This window comes from Schistocerca gregaria, chromosome 1 (genome assembly GCF_023897955.1).
Source record: "Schistocerca gregaria isolate iqSchGreg1 chromosome 1, iqSchGreg1.2, whole genome shotgun sequence".
Taxonomy (NCBI): domain Eukaryota; kingdom Metazoa; phylum Arthropoda; class Insecta; order Orthoptera; family Acrididae; genus Schistocerca; species Schistocerca gregaria.
Window position 1 is genome coordinate 275,491,007 of NC_064920.1, and position 15,009 is coordinate 275,506,015.

Here is a 15,009-nt window from a genome sequence, read left to right on the forward strand (position 1 = left end):
GCATTAGCAATGTTACAAAATATTAGAAGTGCAAAAGGTGTCTTGCTGTACGATTGATAATGGCTGTAGCACGATCTAATATACTCCAGAATCACACATATGTAGTCTCATTATATTTGGCAACCGCAAACATTTTTCCCTGAATGCATTGACCGTCTTGTGTCAGAGTGGGATAAATGTATTACGAATTATAATGATTAATTTTTGAAACAACAAACAGTTTACTTACTCTTTTCCTTCTCTCTCGTTGTAATTCGGTGGTACCTTATAATATTACACGGGCACAGTAGCTCAGCGTGTTCGGTCAGAGGGTTTGCTGGCTTAGTGAATGGATCAACGATAATCTTGAACGGATGTCATCGAACGTCCGTCTCCAGAAAATGCAACGAAAATAACGAACAAATGAGATAAAATAAAGAAAATGCCACTTTGGGACTCGAGTTCGATTCCCAGTACTGCCACAATTTTTTTCTCTGTGGGAGGACTTGAACAGGATGCACTAAGCCTTGTGATGCCAATCGGGGAGATACTCACACAGTAGTAGCGGCTCCAGGGCTAGAAAATGGACAACGGGAGTATAACGGTGCGCTGATCTCAGGCACCTCCATGCCGCGTCCAGTATGGCCGCAGCGGAGGACGATACGGCGATCGATCCCGCAAAACAAAATCTCATACCCTGAGATTAGGCTACAATGCAGGCCAATAGTGCAGTATGAGATCCATACGCCCGTTACAGCCAATCCATCGTTGTGGCAACTCAATGATGGGAAATCTTCTTACAGGCAAGTGCGAGTGCGGTGGTATTCCATGCTGTTGAAAAATGAATTCGCTGTGAAAATTTAAATTTTCCCAGCGAATTGAATCTTCGAAGAACTTTCGGGCTTGGAGCCTGTCACCGTCGACTACACTCTACAATATTTCTACAGGACACCTTACAATCATCTTCAGCTGAGCCATCGAAGACTGTTCCACAGCTCACCAAAAGATGACTGGCAGGTGTCAAGTCGAGGTACCGAGCAGTGTAGTTAACGACGACCAATGTTTCAGCTGAAGACTACTGACAGGTGTCCAGTCGAAACATATTACGGAGTGTAGTTGATAACTAACGGTTGTGAGCCCAGAATTTCTTCGAACAAGAAACGTGTTCTTAAAACTACGGAAAATACTAGATCTTTAACTGATCCAGGTATGTTTCTCATTTAATCATTACGAGGAACAAATACTACAGGCACCGCCACGCGGGATTAGCCGAGCGGTCTTGGGCGCTGCAGTCATGGACTGTGCGGCTGGTCCCGGCGGAGGTTCAAGTCCTCCCTCGGGCATGGGTGTGTGTGTTTGTTCTTAGGATAATTTAGGGTAAGTAGTGTGTAAGCTTAGGAAATGACGACCTTAGCAGTTAAGTCCCATAAGATTTAACACACATTTGAACATTTGAACTACAAACATCGCACTCTTGATTGAAACTGATTAGGTTTTGTAAACGAATGGAAGTAGTAGTCAGTGGTTGGTCCATCCAGTGTTCTAGTATTCCCTTCTATGTATTACTACAGTCAATGTTCACCTGTATACAATTGTACTGCGAATGCAGAGCATGCGAGGGGTCCTTGTGCTTTGCCGCGTCAAGGCGGAGCACACAGATTCTAAAATTGGCCAAACACCTAGTGCCTACTACCGTTGTCCCTGTGCGAATGTATCTTAGTCGTCGATCCGTGTTTCTTACTAGCATGTGTGGTAAGGCTCAGTATGCTACTAAATGAGAAGTTAAATTTAAATGGGGATGCTACTGAGTTTTAAATAAACGCAGGAATCATGTAGCAGACAAAATCACAAACCATTAAGCAATATGTTAAATGTTCCTCTGTAATGTCACATAACATAACAATTTTTACTCAAAGATCACTTCAAATTATTTATTTAATCTGCTACATTGGGGCCATGAGGCCCTCTCTTACATCGGACTAAGGTTTCACAAATACAGTTTATATTAAATCATATTTAACAAATGGCATAAGTTTTACTATGATAACTAGTATTGATATGATCTGAGTGTCCGTAGTGGCGGTGTGAGTAAATTATACTAACTATGAACCAACAAACTAAAACTGGCATTACTTGTATTATTGCAGCTACAGCCACTAAAGTTGACAATAGTATTAATAATAATAATAATAATAATAATAATGCCGTAACAATAATATTAAAATTAATAATAATAATAATAATAATAATAATACTTACACGATCACAATGCCACAGATACAGAATGCATCGCATACATTCAGCAACAGAAAGATTTACATTAACCAGAAAGGAAGGAGGAAGGGTATTTATTGACATAAAAAAACCACATTATGGAGAGGTAGACAATTTTAAGAAAATTCTTTATAGAACGAGCAGAAACTAGCAAAACATACAAAGCAATTACTCATATATATACATTGGCTACACCACTACAATTTCATAACCACTTCTACAACCCTTTAGATCACATAACATCAACAGATACGAAGAAAGTAAATTGTATAAAGAAAACACTACATGTCAAGCACCCGCATCATCTAACACAGCCACACATCGATCAAGACGCATCCAACACATGGCTAAGAAAAGACAATATGTGCAGTGAGACGGAAGGAATCATGATTGCAATACAAGATCAAACAATAAACACCAGATATTACAGCAAACATATTATTAAGGATCCCAATACCACAACAGATAAATGCAGACTTTGCAAACAACAAATAGAAACAGTAGATCACATCACAAGCGGATGTACAATACTAGCAGATACAGAATACACCAGAAGACATGACAATGTAGCAAAAATAATATGTCAATAACTTGCGATACAACATAAACTAATAAAACAACACGTTGCCACATACAAGTATGCACCACAAAATTTACAGGAGAATGATGAATACAAATTATACTGGAAGAGAAGCATTATAACAGATAAAGCAACACCACATAACAAACCTTACCTCGTACTCACCAATAAAAAGAAGAAATTAACAGAACTAATCGAAATATACATACCCAATACAACAAATCTGCAGAAATAACACGCATTCGGGAGGACGACGGTTCAGTCCCGTCTCCGGCCATCCTGAATTAGGTTTTCCGTGATTTCCCTAAATCGTTTCAGGCAAATGCCGGGATGGTTCCTTCGAAAGGGCACGGCCGATTTCCTTCCCAATCCTTCCCTAACCCGAGCTTGCGCTCCGTCTCTAATGACCTCGTTGTCGACGGAACGTTAAACACTAACCACCACCAACACCACCACCACCACCACCACCACCAGAAGATAACAGGAGAAAAAATTGAAAAATACATCCAACTGGATGAGGAAGCCAAGGACATGTGGCATCAGGGTAAAGTTGACATTATACCAATTATACTATCAAGTACAGGAGTCATACCACACAATATCCACCAGTACATCAAAGCAATACAGCTGCATCCAAACTTATATATACAACTACAGAAATCTGTAATTATTGATACATGTTCAATTACCCGAAAGTTCCTAAATGCAATATAACATATACCGTACAGTTAAATGGAAGTCACGCTTGATCGAGGTCCGCGTCACTTTCCATTTTTAACCAGACATAACGTCTGAGAAAGGAAAGAAATAATAATAATAATAATAATGACAATAATTATGACGTTAATAATAAAAATGTTAGCGACAGATGAAAGAAGAAACTGTTGGTCTACAAAATAGACAATTTCTGATATAGCGATTCCCAGCAAAAGGAAATTAAGGAGAGTACATCGGCCAAGAATATTGTGAAATGAGGAAGATCAGGTTGGAAAGAGGGATATACAGAGTAACGAGTGCGTAGTCGGACGGTGGTGGCAGGCATGTCACTACTTGTTTTCTATAATTGGAGATGTTATTTTGTGCCTGAACGATGGAAACAATTTTACTCTGATAGTAACGGCTGTTTCTGCCGTATACTTCAGACAATAACTGTAAGATTCTCTGGGGAACGCTACAAACCAATTTTGTTTTACTCTATTACTTTCCGTAAATTACTACGAACTTTCACCTTCTTGGCAGGAGGTCACGTAGTCCGTCACGGAACTGGGACGATACTCAAAATCCGAGCAATTTGATTAGAAGGAACGGTGTCAAAAGCCTTCGGGAAATTTCGAAATATGGGATCGATTAGAGATCCCCTAACGACATTACTAATTACTACATGAGAATAAAGAGCTAGTTGTGTTGCATAAGAACAATACGAGTATTTTCTGAATCCGTGTTGAGCATGTGTCGATGGGTCGATTTCTTCGGCATAATGAACAATGTTCAAACATAGTATAAGTTCCAAACTCTTCCTGCAAAATGTTGTCTGTGATGAGCCAGTTACCCAGCGGTTTACTCCTATTTCCTTCCTTCCTTTCTTGAAACTTCTGCTGCCATCGTCTCATACTTTGAGCTGTGGATGGTGCGGTACCGTACTGGTAATGAACATCAAGCTGCGCGTTTGTAACTGATACGCATTAGTTGAAACGGAGAAACAGAACGCCTTTTGCTGTTGCGTTATCGACATCTCAACTCGATGACCACGGGTAATGACGAGCGAGCTAGCTGCGCTTTAGAGACCCTACTGGCAAAGAAGTGATGAACCGGTGATTTACATACTGAAAGTTGCATCTTGTATATTCCAGATCTGACTCGAGGGGCGTAAGTGCAATGCTCCTTGTAAAACAAATCTTTGATCATACAAGACGAGCGAGCGCAACGTACGTTCTTTTCTCTGAATTCTTAATATAACTGATCGTTGAGTTTGGCCGCTGTGCACAATGAGAACAACCAGTTGGGTGTGCAGCGGGTTATATTTCTTACCTGAGGCTTGGAAAACGACGGAAAAGTCGTAAGACAGTGAGGTATTTTAAAATCTAAGTCAAGACAGATTAAAAAGTTATTTATTTGCTGTTATGATTGACGTATAAATTGCAGTAAAATTAAGAAATAGCACATCTCTCCATATATCAAATCAAATCAAATCACATCAACGGGGAAGTCTAAAAACTGTGGAAGACTGTACGGAGACAGCACAAACAGATCTGTTTCACTGTTCACGATGGCGTCTCAGCCTTTGATATCCGTGCAGAAAGTGCAAAAATCTCAGACTCAGTTATTGTATATGGACGGCTGCAGGAATGTGATATTCCTGGCCACAGCTAGGCCAGGATGGCAGCTCTGTCCACGATAGCACAAAGCCGACAGCAGCCTGACACCCGCGGGAACTGCCCATGTCCATGGGAAGACGCGCCTCTCCAAAGCAGATTCACTCTCTGTCTTCTGCCGACAACAGGATCCTGAGACTACACCGTTAGTGCACCATCCTAGCCAAAAAGCTTAAAGCTATTCTTTCAAACACATGTGTCGAGTATGCACAGAACAATAACAACGAAATAACGGCAGAAAATCAAATAGTAATACATGGGAATGTGTAACAAGGTAAACATTTAGTTTCAAAGTGTAAGATAAAATCCACACCATCCATGTAGAAGAAACACTGTTGTGGAATCAGGTGAAACTTTTCAAACAGGTTGTATACTAAAAATAATATCGGTGGAGGGTACATGTGAAAGTTTTTAAAATGGAGTCTGATTTCTTGCTTTGTTTTTAAATCATATCACAAAATACAGACAAAGGTACTCATCTCGAAACAACTTCAAGTGAATAATTGGTAATTCAACACTATGTTCTGACCTCTGAAGTTATCTTCTTTGGATGTAAATCACTGTGTTGACTGACAGTTAAAGTTTACCTTCCAAATGGAAAACATTCCATGATTTGAAAGATAGTGGTACTATCGAACAATTCCACAAGCCCTCTCATCACTCTGCATTTTTCAGTAACTTAGTTTTTATCACCGTTTCGATGAATTTCAGTGTCTCCTCTGCTACCACATTTTCCCTCACAGTTTAATTCCTCTGTGTTACACATAGCCTGTGTTTCTGCACTACCAATTCCTGACATGCTACAGCTTTGTTGTTTTAAATCGATCTGTGACCTATCCAGTTGTAGTAATATTGTTCTTTGATAGTATAATTCTTTCCTATCTTTCCTAGTTAGTAGTTTATTGTTGTTATCTTCGAGATAAGAATAACTATACCCATCCTCTGTATCTGAATTCTGTTTTGCAGCTTAATCACACAGAGTTTCACCGAACTGTTCAAATATCCCATTTTTCTATAACAATGCGACAAGGTGTTTTTTTTTCTCCCACCCACTTCTAGCAAAGATCATCAGCTTCGTTATTGTTCTGTAGTAGTGGTACTTTTCCGACAGTAAACATCGTCATGGAAACCAAAGTGCCGAACTTGATTTGCAGTGAGAGCTGTTTCACATGAAGTAAAATGTTTTGTTTGTTTTTCGCTTAACGTGAAATATATCACACAAAAAGCTAGTTTAATCAGAAACAATCGTGTTTTTACGGTGTAATAAACGTAACAACTTTGAGCTTTGTAATTAACAATTCCTAGAATTAAATTAATGTAATCATCGTCCGTGTGTACGTTGGTTGTTGACTTTGAATGTTAACTATTTCAGCGCCAAGCCCATAGATTCCATGGGCCGCCCTCCCTTCCAAAAGCGCCAAGGTGTTTTGCTCGTTAAAAAGCATTGCGTGTTATTTTCCCACCCACCGACTATCCATATAGGATGTTTATAATGTTATTTATTAGTTTCTCGCGTAGATAGCGTGAATGTGCGTCTTCTTTTCGCGATGTTTCCTTAGTTATGAGTCACTGTTTTCACCTGCGGGTACACCCACATCTTTGGTCTTACGAGTAAGACGCCGTGGTTTATCTAATGAAGAAATTGTCGATTTCTGAATTTTGGAGACATTGTCGATTCTCTAGACACAGAAGATGATCTAGACGAGACTAGTGTTTCTGAAGGCGATTGCAGTACAACGTGTTCAGGCACAAAACTATATAATGGTTGGGAAACTGTTTTCTCATTTGCTCTTACTAGGAGTATCGAATGCATTTTGGTTGCGCAGTTCATTTCGGACCAAGAAAATGACAATAACTGATTTCATTAGCAATCCTGACAACAGCTTCAAATATGTTTATTTTTAAAAATCAAAGAAAGAAAGGAGGAAAGCATCTCGTATAGAGACCCGTTGTCAGTGCGAAGAGTGCTATGTAGCGTTGCCTATAGAACCCTTTTTTAAAATATTTGAAACGAAAATGCAGAATAAATCGATGTAGAAAGTGCTATTGTATTTAACTACGATGTTCATCACTGGTCATTATGAATTTAAGAACTCATTTACTCTACATGTATGACTCTCTTATTTTTAGGTTGGTTGGTTGGTTGGTTTGGGGGATAGAAGGGACCAGACTGCTACCGTCATATTTTTAGGAAATCCAAGTCATATACGCTAATAAAATTTGTCCATGTTACAGCAGGCAGGATTTTGTTCATAGACATGGCCTTATAACAGTGTATTTATATATTCGAAATTTTCCAAGACATAAACTTTGGGCCACCGCTAAAATTGCCTAGGTTCTGCGGACGTTGACATGTTTTGGACCGTTACTGAGAATGTTAAATAGTAACCAAAGCTGAGGAGTTAACAATTTCGTTAGCATCAAGGGACGATACGGCACTACTGCAGACGTAAACTGATTATCAGTACTCGCACTGTGTCCAAGAAATACTTTCAAAATGCATCCGTCATCACAGGTGACTCGTGCAAGGTCACAAGTACACCGTGTGATAAAAAGTATCCGCACACTTTAAATGTGGGCTCACTCCCACTTCGCATTTATAATAGCTTAAAATCTGCTGGTGACACATTTAAGGAGGTGTCAGTGTCTTTGGAGGGAAGGCAGCCATTCTTCCTAAAGAGCAGAACCCAGAAAAGTATTTACATTGATAGGTGGGGTGCAGGCCGAAGTCGACGTTCTTACTCATTGAACAGGTGTTCCATTTGCTTCAGGTTGGAACTCTGGACAGGCCACACTATTTTGGCAATGTTGTTATCCTGAAATCATTGCCTTACACTTGCTGGTGTGTGATAAGGCACATTGTCAAGCTAATACAAACAATATCATCTCCAAACTGTTCTTCTACAGTATTCAGTACGTAATGCTGTAAAATGTCTTCACATCCTTACGCGTTTAGCATTTTCTTGAGCACAATAAAGGGTCCACACCACAACCACAACCACTAAAAACACACCATACCTTAACCCAACCTCGCCCGTTTTCACCGCTGCCACTACACATGAGGCAAGTAACTCACCAAACCCAAACACTTCCATTGGATTGCCACAGCATATAGAGTGATCCATCACTCCAGATTACTTGTTTCCAGTGGCATCACTTAGTATTGAGTAACAATATGAGTGGCTTATGAGGAGCGACTCGACCTCTGAACCCCACTCCTTTCAACACCTTTCGCATAGTTGATTTGCTAGCACGACTGCATGTAGCACTTAACAACTCAGGAGTGACTCATCGTTCTTGCAAATTTTTGCAACCCCACTCCGGGGTGCTGCGCGGTCCGCATCCGTCAGTGCTCGTAGTCTGCCATGTCTTGGTTGAGCTCTGTTTGTTCCTTCGCTTTATTCCTTCACAATCAGGTCACCAACATTTGACTTAGTGAGATTCATAAAGGATGAAAAAAAAGGTAAGTCAGGAAGGCATCATATAAAACATCTTTTATCACGACTCTAACAGGAATTTTTGAGTTCAACATCCGGTAGATGTGTTCATTAAGTACTACACCAGCTCGAGCTGAGCAAGGATCGGGTAAGAAACTGGCCACGCCTGTGTTGCCAAAACTATTACTGATATTCGCCTAAAGTGATGCAGAGTATTTACACAAGTTCTAGATTAGCGGTGATGCATAAATTTGAACTTGTCTCGAGTATTAGAGTCTTAAATGCTTCGAACTTGCCTCGAATACTTGTGTCTTAAATATTGCACGGCTCCGTCAGGTGTCAACCCTCTTAGCAAACCGAAGAAATACTGATTCGTGGTCTTAAGTATTATTTTGTGGTAGAATGTCATGATGTTTTCACTGAAAGGACACTGTCGATCCCCTTACCCAGACCGAACTTGTGCTCAATCTGTTATCACCTCGTCCTTAACGGCACCTTAACCCTTCCTGCCTTCCTTTCTCCTTTCACTGTGCAATATTTTTATGTGTTTGGTACACCACATAATCATTATTTTTACTTTCAAGAAAATCAGGCACTGTTCCCTAGTGTCCGAGCTGGCAAACGACTGGTAAGGTAAGGCACACAGTAAATCAAATCAAAGTTCACAGGATGTTTCAGGAGCTCAATAACTTTGATACCGTAACTTATAAACTGACTGGTCAAGAAAACCATCCTTTTTAACTCGTCGTCTATGAGGTATGTGCACGATACGCCTGTAAGGTACTCAGAATAAACGAGGACAGCTGCACATAAATTAAATTTTATCCGGAGCTTGTCGAATGAATTTACACAGTTTTTCTCACTCCCTCCCTTGATCCTCACTACAAACTTGTTACATTTGCTGCAATGACTGCTAGACACTGTCAAACACGGGAGAATTCTGTTATAGGATCGTGAAAAGCAGCACTGATTGAAACAACGCTCTCAGCTGTGATAGTATTTGTAGTCATTTATATTATTCTCTTAGTTTGTGCACAAAGAAAACACAATCAGTGTGCAGTAGTCTGAAGTAAGAGTTCCGAACAGGTCCTACGCTTTCCATCCATTGTTCCCCAACTGAGTTTTCTGTCCTTTTGCGCCGGCCACGGTGCCCGAGCGGTTGTAGGTGCGTCAGTCCGAAACCGCGCGACTGCTACGGGCGCAGGTTCGAATCCTGCCTCGGGCATGGATGTGTGTGATGTCCTTAGGATAGTTAGGTTTAAGTAGTTCTACTTTCTAGGGGACTGATGACCTCAGATGTTAAGTCCCATAGTACTCAGAGCCATTTGAACCATATTTGTCCTTTTGCCTCAAGTTTAAATACACTGTCACATTGTAATTAGTGTTTCTTGCACTTAGCAGGCAGTAATGCGGGCAGCAGTTACGTTGGTGTTCATCACAGAAAGTGATGGTGCACTCCTATAGACGATGAATATGGCAGAAGTAGAGTTTCTGCTAACCATTACAGCCCTAATGTTCGCGAAAATACTTTGCTGGTGAGGTAACACAACAGTCGCAAGCGCATTCTCACAGTCCCTGTTTGGGCTGTTGGCTTCTTAAAATAACGGATATTAAAAGTTACCTATCATCGGTAATTGGTACCTGTAATTGGTACATAATTACGTTGCACCAGTCGAATTCGCTACTTTATAAATGTTTTCGTTTAATTTTTTTAACACTTTCAGCATTACACCCGTAACCGCGTATGTATCGGCCACGTGGACGACGCAAGTATCCCATACGAGCGCAACTTCTCCATTCGCTGAAATATGTTTTCCCGCGTGCTGCACTACTGCTGGCTGTATGATAGTCGTAGTAGTTCAAATATTTTATCTGCTAGATGCAGTAGCAGTCGATTTACAACTGTGCTATTACTGAACATGTACGAACATCAGACACTAGCTATCGGAACTATCATGAACAGAAAGAGCCTACGATCAAAACATGGAAGCTGAAACAAAATCAAGTGGGTTTATTTTTCTTTTAGGAAGGTTCATACTCCAACGCTCAAAAGGAGAAATAAAAATGATGTACTTTGCCTGCCCGAAAAACATCAGACATCCGCCAAAGGGGTTTATTTTCTGTACGTTCAAAAGGGGATTGTACAAGAACAAGAAAGTCAAACATTCTCATAACTAAAATGAACAAAGGCTGATATAGACCGTGTCAATCAGCATTACAATTACTACCCATTCGCCGGAAAAACAAAGAACTGACGGAAAAACTTCACGTTTTAGTAATGTCTACTGCGAATGGTTTTATTTTGTTAAGAATGACACCAAACAAAAGATGTCTCTAGTGGAATTTATAGGAAAGTTAACACGGACTTTCGACTACCCTAGATAGAAATTTCGGTCTCCTTTTTCCAGAAAAGGTACCACCCACTGCCAACGAAGTAAATGACTCTTGCTACGGTGAAGTAAGGTCTGATAAAGGAAAGCGAGAGACTGGTAAGTGGACAAGCAAAGATGGGAATCCAAAGACAGCAGTGTTGGATTTCGTGTTACACAGTCTTTTCAAGACTACCGTTTGGAAGTAAATTATGTACAAAGTACATGTAATCATTTTCTGTCATAAAATGAGAAACAATTATGCACATTTTCCGTTTGGTTAGATGAATACTTGACTTCTTGAAGTTCTTCACTTTCATCACTAACAGACATTTTCCCAGATGCGATTGTGCTTTACCAAAAGAAAATGAGATCCGACACCAGAGAAATCACATAAATAAAGGAAAATAATGTTGCAGTCCTAGCTTCAGAATTTTTACATTTCTGCGAAATCTTATCCCCGATCTAGACAGGCTACAATAAAAGTAAGTCAGTCCTACTTTAGTTGTAACAGGCATTATTAATATCAAGACCACAATAACAAGAAACTGACTTCATATTGTGACAATAACAAAGATAACAATAAAAGTCATTCCACTCCATTCCCAGCTGTTTGGCAGTGGTACAGCAACCGTGGTAATGTTATAGAGAAAATTCATTTGTGGTTACCATAAAGATGGATTTATTAGTTCTTCATTTGCGACGAGTTTCGCCTCTATTGGAAGGCATCTTCAGGGAATCTCTGAAAATTACAAAACCCAGTAAGAATTTAAAGTGCCATGTGTGAAAAATCTAAAACAACGAAACGGGTCCGGGTCACTCCTCCTCCTCCCACTTCTGAGGTACATGAGATTACACGTGTGGCGATTGCCTATTTAGGCCCTTTTTCTTATAATTTAGCAAAGTTATTTAAAGAGACTAATACTCAAATTGTTTTTTTCTCAAGGTAGCTTGATTCAGTATGCTCTCCATCATAATGAGCATTCCCGGCAGTGATTCGAGTCCTCCCTCGGGCATGGGTGTGTGTGTTTGTCCTGAGGATAATTTAGGTTAAGTAGTGTGTAAGCTTAGGGACTGATGACCTTGAAAGTTACGTCCCATAAGATTTCACACACACATTTTTTTGAAATCATTTATTACATGCGCGGGAAGTCCGGCTGAATATATCGGACAGACGGTGAGGTCATTTACCATCAGATTAAGCGAACACTTGCTAAATTAATAAATATGCCCCCTACGCTGAACATCAGACCTCAACTTTCGAAAAGCTTATAACCCTGCACGTATAAAATAAAGGGCGAAAATTAAATTTGCTTGAGGAATTCGAAACTTAGTAACATATTCGATTCAAATCGCCGAGGCTTTTAAACGAACAGTTATAGTCGGAAAATCAGGCGTTCTTCGGGCTATGATGAATATCTTCAAATGAGTTTATGAATTCATATTAGTTCAGACACTGGGCATTCTCCCCGATTGCTTACACACAGTCTTCCATAGTTAGAAACCGTAGTGTCGCCACCTGGCGAACTTTCAAGGTACTACGACATCGTAGGCCTTAGCTCCTGTTAAGTCAGACCAGTGGTAGCAAGTAAGGTTGAGCATGTATGGTGGATGTAAACAGTGTTTATTTCGTGTTTAAGGGCGTCGTATCCACATGGTAATAATGTCTCTGTATTAGCGCTTTCGACGTGCAGACAGTGTACTTCCTCCAGTTGTATAAAGTCATGGTTTACATTTTAACTGTGTTGTTTTCCTTCTGCAGATGACTTTTATGCTGCTGACAGAACCCGTATTTTTAAAAAGTCACGTTTAGTCTTACCTTACGAGAGTCGCCTGTCATAACCATTACTGGCTTGCGGCGCGTTACCACATTACTGCAAATCCTCACAAGGTAGCCTTTTCCCTGTTCCTTTTTTATGGCTATTGCTAGTAATCTTGTATACGACCTAATGTTCTTGTTTTAGTTAATACTTGCAACCGTCCACACTGTTCCGTATTTTAGGTTCATACATGCACTTGTGCCATTCGTCCCTTCGTGGAATTTTATGCGTTTGACTCCTTATATCAAGAACTGATTATTTACTCATAGTTCGGTAAGTTTTAAATATTTTGTCTCATTCTATGGGAGTCAGTAACAACACCCCCGCTCCCCTCTCCCCTCCCAATAAACGCTTTAGGACATGTAACTTTTATGTTCTAGCGTTAAAGAATTTTTGTCCCCTCCCCCTCCTAATAAACGCTTTAGGACATTTAACTTTTATGAAATTAGAATTAAGTTAATACTTTCAACTGCTGACGGGCGTTGATATACGGGGACAGGTGAAAATGTGTGCAGCGACCGGAACTTGAACACGGGATCTGCTGCATACATCTGAGCCAACGAGGCCATAGAGGATGGTGCGACTGCAGGGACTATCTCGCATACGCTACCCGCGAGACTCACATTCTCACCTTATATGTCCACACACTACATTCGTAGTGTCCCTACCCAACATACTCATTGCTCGTGGAAGACATTCTTACCAACTCTCGTAAGAGAAGAAGGTGGTCATGGCCGGTATTGACAGGTCTACATGCTTGTATGGTTATGGTATCTGTTCTGTCGAACATGTCCGAAAGTAACAGACACTATGTCCATATAAGTATATCGTTCTGGCAATACCGACCATGACAACCCTCTTCTGTGCGGATGCACACATATTCCCCGAACTCTTACGGGACTTGGTAAGAGTGACTTCCACGAGTAATGAGTGTGTTGGGGTGGGAAACTGCGAATGTAGTGTGTGGACACACAAGATGAGAATGTGGGTCTCGCGGGAGGCATGGGGGAGATAGTCCCTGCAGTTGCGCTTTCCTCTGTGCTCCCGGTAGCTCAGATGTAAGCACGAGATCCCAGGATCGAGTCCCAGTCAGGGCACACATTTTCACCTGTCCCCATTGATATATACCAACGCCCGTCAACAGCTTGAAAGGTCTCTGTTTGATTCCTTTCATGTTAATTTCTTAAATCTGTGTCATTTTCGGCAAAAATTCCTCTTCTAAATTTACTGTGGTGTTTGTGACTATCTGGGTGGAGACTGAGCAGTGGAACGTGTTACTTTTACACATAAACAAGAGCGATCTGTCACACTCATACACTTTAAAACACAGTTTATATGTAATTCATGTCACACAGTCTCATACGGAACCTACATCCGCTTTCTTTTATATACTGTATATCATAAGATACTGTCATCCCCCTTCACGTCAGTGTGAAAGAATCAGTGAGCAAATGTATTTCCAGTTGCATGCTTGATGGTAGCTGATAAGCCTGTCTGCTAGAGAACAGTAGGACCAACGTCGGAACAGGTAGCTACGCTTTCTAAAAGCAAAGAGGTTTCTATTCTTAGTATGGTCCTGTCCGTCCCTTGTCCTGTTGGTATAGGAAGCTGCCTCTCTGGTCACTTCCGTTTTGTATACGGAAGCACCCTTGGTAGGAGACCAGGTCAGTCTGTCCGCGGCGAGCGTCTGAAGTGGTAAGATCTCCGGCTAAGCGCTTGTCTGCTAAGTCCCAAGGACAATGGATTTCTTAAGTTCAGCCTAACTGAAAATTTAATCACCTTTATTTCAGGTTTAGCTCTAAAATATCTATGTTATCTTAAATTGCAACGCAGTGTAATTCGAGTGTGAAGTTCAGAATATATTCCGGTAGTTGCTTTGTCACTACTTTGTGAGTAAAGTGGAACCATGAGTTGATGATCCATAAATCGAACTAAGATCATCAAACTTAAATGCGAATGTGCGTGAGATTATAATGTCTCCTCTTGACAATATTTTTCAACATAGCAACTTTTCTTTATGTTCAACCCACGTGGGGTGTGCTTTGTGAGACCAGTACCACTTGCTTATACAATTGTTTGACCCATCAGGTTAATAGTAAGACGATAGTAAACAGTTCGAGGTTTCTCTTTTGTAAATTGCGTTTCGATTTAATTTATTTTAATTATCAAAATTATTGT